The sequence below is a fragment of the Olea europaea genome, unplaced genomic scaffold, assembly GCF_002742605.1.
Source record: "Olea europaea var. sylvestris unplaced genomic scaffold, O_europaea_v1 scaffold1849, whole genome shotgun sequence".
Classification (NCBI taxonomy): Eukaryota; Viridiplantae; Streptophyta; class Magnoliopsida; order Lamiales; family Oleaceae; genus Olea; species Olea europaea.
In genome coordinates, this window is record NW_019236266.1 from 94,787 (window position 1) to 100,667 (window position 5,881).

At 36.9% G+C, this 5,881-nt stretch overlaps 1 long non-coding RNA gene across 1 annotated transcript; it reads right to left on the reverse strand.

The window, feature by feature from the left end:
• Positions 1 to 4,545: 4,545 nt before the first annotated feature.
• Positions 4,546 to 4,811, reverse strand: LOC111378654. Its single transcript, XR_002699892.1, has 2 exons — positions 4,713 to 4,811; positions 4,546 to 4,611 (listed from the first exon to the last, which is right to left on the reverse strand). It is a non-coding gene; the product is annotated as an uncharacterized LOC111378654 (long non-coding RNA).
• Positions 4,812 to 5,881: the final 1,070 nt, after the last annotated feature.

Below are 5,881 nucleotides of genomic sequence, written 5' to 3' on the forward strand. Positions count from 1 at the left end.
AACATGAGTCCTTTCCCTGGAGAGGGCTTTAAGTACTTTAGTATCCGAGTTACAGCCTCCATGTGTTCTTCACTTGGACAACGCATAAATTGACTCACTACACTCACGGCATATGCAATATCTAGAAGGGTATGAAAGAGATAAATTAATTTTCCAACTAATCGTTGGTATCTTCCCTTATCAGTTGGTTTCTGATCCGGATATATTCCGAGCTTGTGATTCTGTACAATTGGGGTCTCCACTGGTTTGCACTCCAATAGTCCAACCTCAGATAATAAATCTAGAATATATTTTCTTTGGCATAGAAAGATGCATTGGTTTGATCTGGTAACCTCTAATCCCAGAAAATACTTGAGTCTACCTAAATTTTTCATTTCAAATTCACTAGCCAACCGCCTTTGAAGTCGTGATATTTCTTCAATATCATCTCCTGTGATAATCATATCGTCAACATAGACAATTAAAGCTGTTATCTTGCCCTGTCGATTTTTGAGAAATAGAGTATGATCTATGTTGCTTTGTCGAAAACCATACTTCTTCATTGCCAAGCTAAATCTCCCAAACCATGCTCGCGACAACTGCTTTAATCCATATAAGGCTCGCTGGAATTTGCACACCTCATTAGTTCCAGTGATCAGTGAGTATCCTGGTGGGATGTCCATATAAACCTCTTCTTCGAGATTGCCGTGAAGAAAGACATTTTTCACATCAAGCTGGTGGAGTGGCCAATCTAGGTTCGCCGCAATAGATAACAATACTCTCATAGTATTTAGCTTAGCTACCCGTGAGAAAGTTTCTTGATAGTCTACACCATATGTTTGAGTATACCCTTTTGCCACAAGTCTTGCCTTGTATCTTTCTATAGATTCGTCAGCTTTGTGTTTGATAGAAAACATCCATTTGCAACTAACTGTTTTCTTTCCCTTTGGTAATGGCACTAGGCTCCATGTCTTGTTTTTCATTAATGCTTCCATTTCATCTTTGATTGCTTGAGTCCACTTTGGATCTTCCAAGGCTTCCTCTACTCTTGTTGGAACATGACAAATAGAAATGTTATGTACAAAGGTCTTGAGGGGTTCAATCAATCCCTTTGTGGAGACATAATTGGCAATAGGATATCTTGATCTTCTTTCCTCAATATCTAGTGAATAGCGGCTTGGAGGCTTGCCACGATTGTGCCTGTAAGGTAATATATAACCACTAGGAGATTCTGTAATATTTGTGTTGTAAGAGTTTACCTCAGGATCATTCTCAGGAGTTGGGTCTTCGGGTACTATAGAGAGGGGAAAGATTGCAGCTTCGTGATCAGCTTCATGGTGTTCAAGAGTCGAAGGAGTCTGATCAGCTTCACAGTGTTCAAGAGAAGGAGTAGCCGGAGGCACATCTTCTGATTGCATTGGTTCGACATGTTATTCAGATAAGCCCAACCAATCCAATTTCATCCAATTCGGTTCTTCCTATCTAGTCTCTCCCTGAAGATAAGAATTAGGTGAAAAAAGGTTTTGCTTTCCATAAAAGTGACATCCATGGTAACATAGGTGCGATTAGAAGAGGGATCGTAGCATCTATAGCCTTTTTGATGAACTGCATACCCCAAAAATAAGCACTTACGGGCACAAGGATCAAGCTTAGTCCGTTGATTCTTATGGAGATGAACATAAGCTACGCACCCAAACACACGAGGTAGAAGCATCAATACTGTTGGTACAGTGGTATATGTAGAGATGGCCTGTAATGGTGTTTGGAGACCCAACACCTTAGAGGGCATTCGATTTATAAGATATACCGCTATGGTAACCGCATCCGCCCAGTACCTATTAGGAGCATAGCACCAATCAAGAGAGCACGGGCAGTTTCAAGGACATGTTTATTTTTTCGCTCAGCCACGCCATTTTCTTGAGGAGTCTGGGGGCATGAAGTCTCATGAATGATGCCATGTTGCTGAAAATAATCATGGAATTTGTGATTGATATATTCACCACCATTGTCCGATCGAAGAACCTGAGTCTTAGATGAAAATTGTGTTTGCACCATAATATGAAATGCCTTAAACATATCAAATACTTCATCCTTATGTTTTCGCAAATAAAGCCAAGTTATGCGGGTATAATCATCAACAAATAACTCGAACCATTTGAACCCAGATACAGTAGTAACTGGGAAAGGACATATGAGAATGGATTAATGCAAAAGGAGTACTCTTTTTATTCAAGCTCAAGGGATAGGACATCCTATGACCTTTTTGCCAATATGCAAGTTTTACATTGAAAATTAAAATGTGTCAACTGAGTAAATAAATTTGGGAACAAATGTTTCATGTATGTGAAGGATGGATGTCCTAATCGGTGGTGCCAAAGCCAGATTTCCTTTTCTTTGATTCCATGAGAATGCTGCGTATAATGTGCTCGACCCACACTATAATCATCCATATAATAAAGTCCCCCTCTCTTAGTACCACGTACAATGATCTCCTTGGTGAGAATGTCCTGGAACAGGCAAAAGTCAGGGTACATTAGCACCATACAGTTAAGATCAGATGTTACTTGACTCACAGAGATGAGCTTATGACATAATGATGAAACAAGTAGTGTATTATGCAACAGTAAAGTAGGAGATAAAGTCACAGTTCCAGCACCAGTAACAGGAGAGAGATCACCGTTAGCATTGGCAATATTTGTTCGTCTCGGTAATGAAGTGTGTGTGAAATCCTTACCGGAGAACGTCATATGGTCAGTGGCGCTAGAGTCCAGCAGCCATACACCATGATTAGTATCATTAGATGAACTATAACAGATACAACCACAGTTACCTGAGTACGGGACCGGTGGAACCTGTGATGTCAGGGATAAATGAGGTTCTGCAGTGACCACAGCTGCCTTACTGGGATGTTCATCTTTATTTTCCATGTCACGATGTTTCTTAGCCTGGAGTTCCTTCCACCAATCTGGATACCCGTTCAATTTAAAGCAGTTTTCACGAGTATGCCTTTGATTGCCACAATAGGTGTTTTGAGCCCTCTGATGATGTACGATATTTCTGTTTCCCATTATGCAAGGTAGTAGGTTGGTCAGAAGGACCCAATCTAAGTCCTTTGGAGGCAAGAACAGCACCAGGAACAAAATCTTCACTACTAGAAATCATAACAGCCTGACGAATTGCTTTACGACGGACTTGAGCATAAGCTTGCACCACGGTGGGGAATGGGCAAAGCTGCAACACATCACTTCGAATTTTACCCAGTTGGTCGTCAAGGCCATCCAAGAAAGTATAGACCCGATCTTCTTGAAGAATAGCATTATACTTCTTAATATCACTTGCACACTCCATAGGATTAGGACGTCGAAAATCTATCTCACGCCATAACCCTTGGAGATCATTGTAGTATTTCTCAAGAGATCCTCCAGCTTGTTTAAGTTTTGTCACACGACGTTTCAGATCATAAACCTGAGATGTGTCACTTCCATCAAAGTAAGTGGTAGCAATGGAGTCCCACACCAATTTGGCCGTAGGAAACCATATAAAATTCCCTATTAATGAGGAATCTATGGAGTTAATTAGCCAACCTTTGACAATAGCGCTGTCTGTGCGCCATTTGCGAAATGATGGATCCGTTGAGGGTGGTTGTGGAATGTCTCCATTGATATATCCCAACTTGTCCTTGCCGGAGATATACATCTCGACAACTTGGGACCATAGGGCAAAGTTGGTACCATCCAACTTGATGCCAATCGGAGCAGCGGAAGGTTTAGTGGTCAAGGCAGGTATTTGGATCTTAGTAAAAGCTTCAGTCATTTTTGCTGTCAATTCGGTGAAGATAGAATCAGACTGAGATGCACCAGTTTGTTGTTCTGCATCAGAGTCTGACATAACTGGAGAGGTAAGAAAAAAACGGGTTTATGGTTTTATGGTATGATAATGCCTAGGATGTTGCTCTGATACCATGTCAGAGAATGAAAAACTCAGTTGTTTATATATATATATATATATATATTTATAGCTAGGTGTTACATATTTATATGTAGGAGAAGAGGTCCTATTCTAGTCTATACAAATCTTATTTCTACAATCAAGTCACTGCGTAAAGAGAAAAAAAAACTTTCTATCCCATTTCCTATAATTCTTCAATCTTTCTTCAATTCACGCCGACAGAAATTAGGCTCCATACGTCCCAAATTTGAAACTTTTGAAATTTACGTCCCTGTAGTACTGAACTTTCTTGGGGGGGGGGGGACATTGATCGTTTACTATATGAAACCCTAATTCTCTCTACGATTCTATGTGAATTCACCATAACAATGATTTTGGGTAAATTTGTGCTCAATCTTTCGATTTTTTTATCCCGTATAGTTAGATTCATGGTTAAAGAAGATGAATTTAATGTTTTCGAGTTGAATTGACCAAGAGAGAACGTGGTGCTACTGAAAGATCCCAGTTTTACAAAGTCTCCCTATTGGCACAACGACCACTCCACTTTAATCCAGAAGGTGATTTCTCGAGATGGAAAACTAGGAAGACAATGAAATATGCCGGTAGCATTTTTATTTTCCTACAAAGGAAACCCCCTTCTCAATGCTTCCAGCCAACTCTTTCTTTGCCTTTTCCAAGCCAACTCTGTCAAAACAAAATCCTGGAGAAAATGTTATATTCTTCTTAACTTTAAACACAAAAACTCGTAATCAACATCTAAAGATTTCAGAAATATATTGACAGACCTCTCATATTCATTTAGAGGACCAAGTGGGTATATCTCTTCAACACCATTTCAACCAAGACGTACTTTTGAAGCAAAGAAAGGAAGATCAGTCATCTGAAAGAGAAATCTCGTTAATCAAGTAAATAGATTTTGATTGGTGTTTTGTCACTTTTTTTGATCTCTTTTTTGAGTTGTTGTCACTTTATTGAATTGATTCCAAAGTTTTAATTAGTGTTTTGTCACCTTTTTCGATGTTTATTACTTTTTTGAATTTTTATCAATTTTTTAAATTTTTGTGCTTTTTTTTAATATTTGTCAATTTTTTGAATTTTTGTCACTTCTTTTTAGTGTGGCACTTTTTTTATCATTCACGTTCTTGAAATTTCTATAACATTTTTTTAGTGGCAAACATCACTTTTTAATAAAAGTGTTATTGTATGTCATTTTTTAATAAAAATGTGACACTAAAAGTGACATTATCACTTTTTTACGTTTAGTCACTTTTTTTTGAGTTTTCGCCAACTTTTAAATTTTTGTCACTTACTTAATAAGATAAAAAGTGACATGATATATTATATTTTCCTAACATAATCAGCACATTCAAAACAATCCACGTGCTGATTATGTTAAGAATCGCACTACGCTCTTGTGGATTGTTTTGGATATGCTGATTATGTTAATAATATGATTACTAGTGCTCACAAATGGATGATGCTATTTGTGTTTGTCATTTTTTTGAGTTTATGTCATTTTTTTTGAATTTTGTCACTTTTTAAGCATTCGTATCACTTTTTTTTTTTTTTTTTTTTTTTTTTTTGAGTTCGTGTCACTTTAAAAAAGTGACAATTTTTATAAAAAAAAGTGACAATGTGTCACTTTTTCATTTTACACATTATTTTTTACTTTCAAAAAATATTTCATATGATTTTTCAAAGCACCTATGATTTTTAGAGTATTTTTGTAACTTGCCTTTTGATAAAAGCGAAACAATAATAATGCTTTTGTTATTGTAAATAAAGCATATAAATTATGTTAATTTTAAGCCAAAGTCCATAATTAAGTTAAATTTTGCCAATGATTTATTTTATTTTATTTTATTTTATTTTTTTGGTAAAAATTCTGAATTTTTCACTAAAAGTTTCCATAAGAGTTTCCAAAATTTATCAAAAAATAAAGGAAACTTTTTTG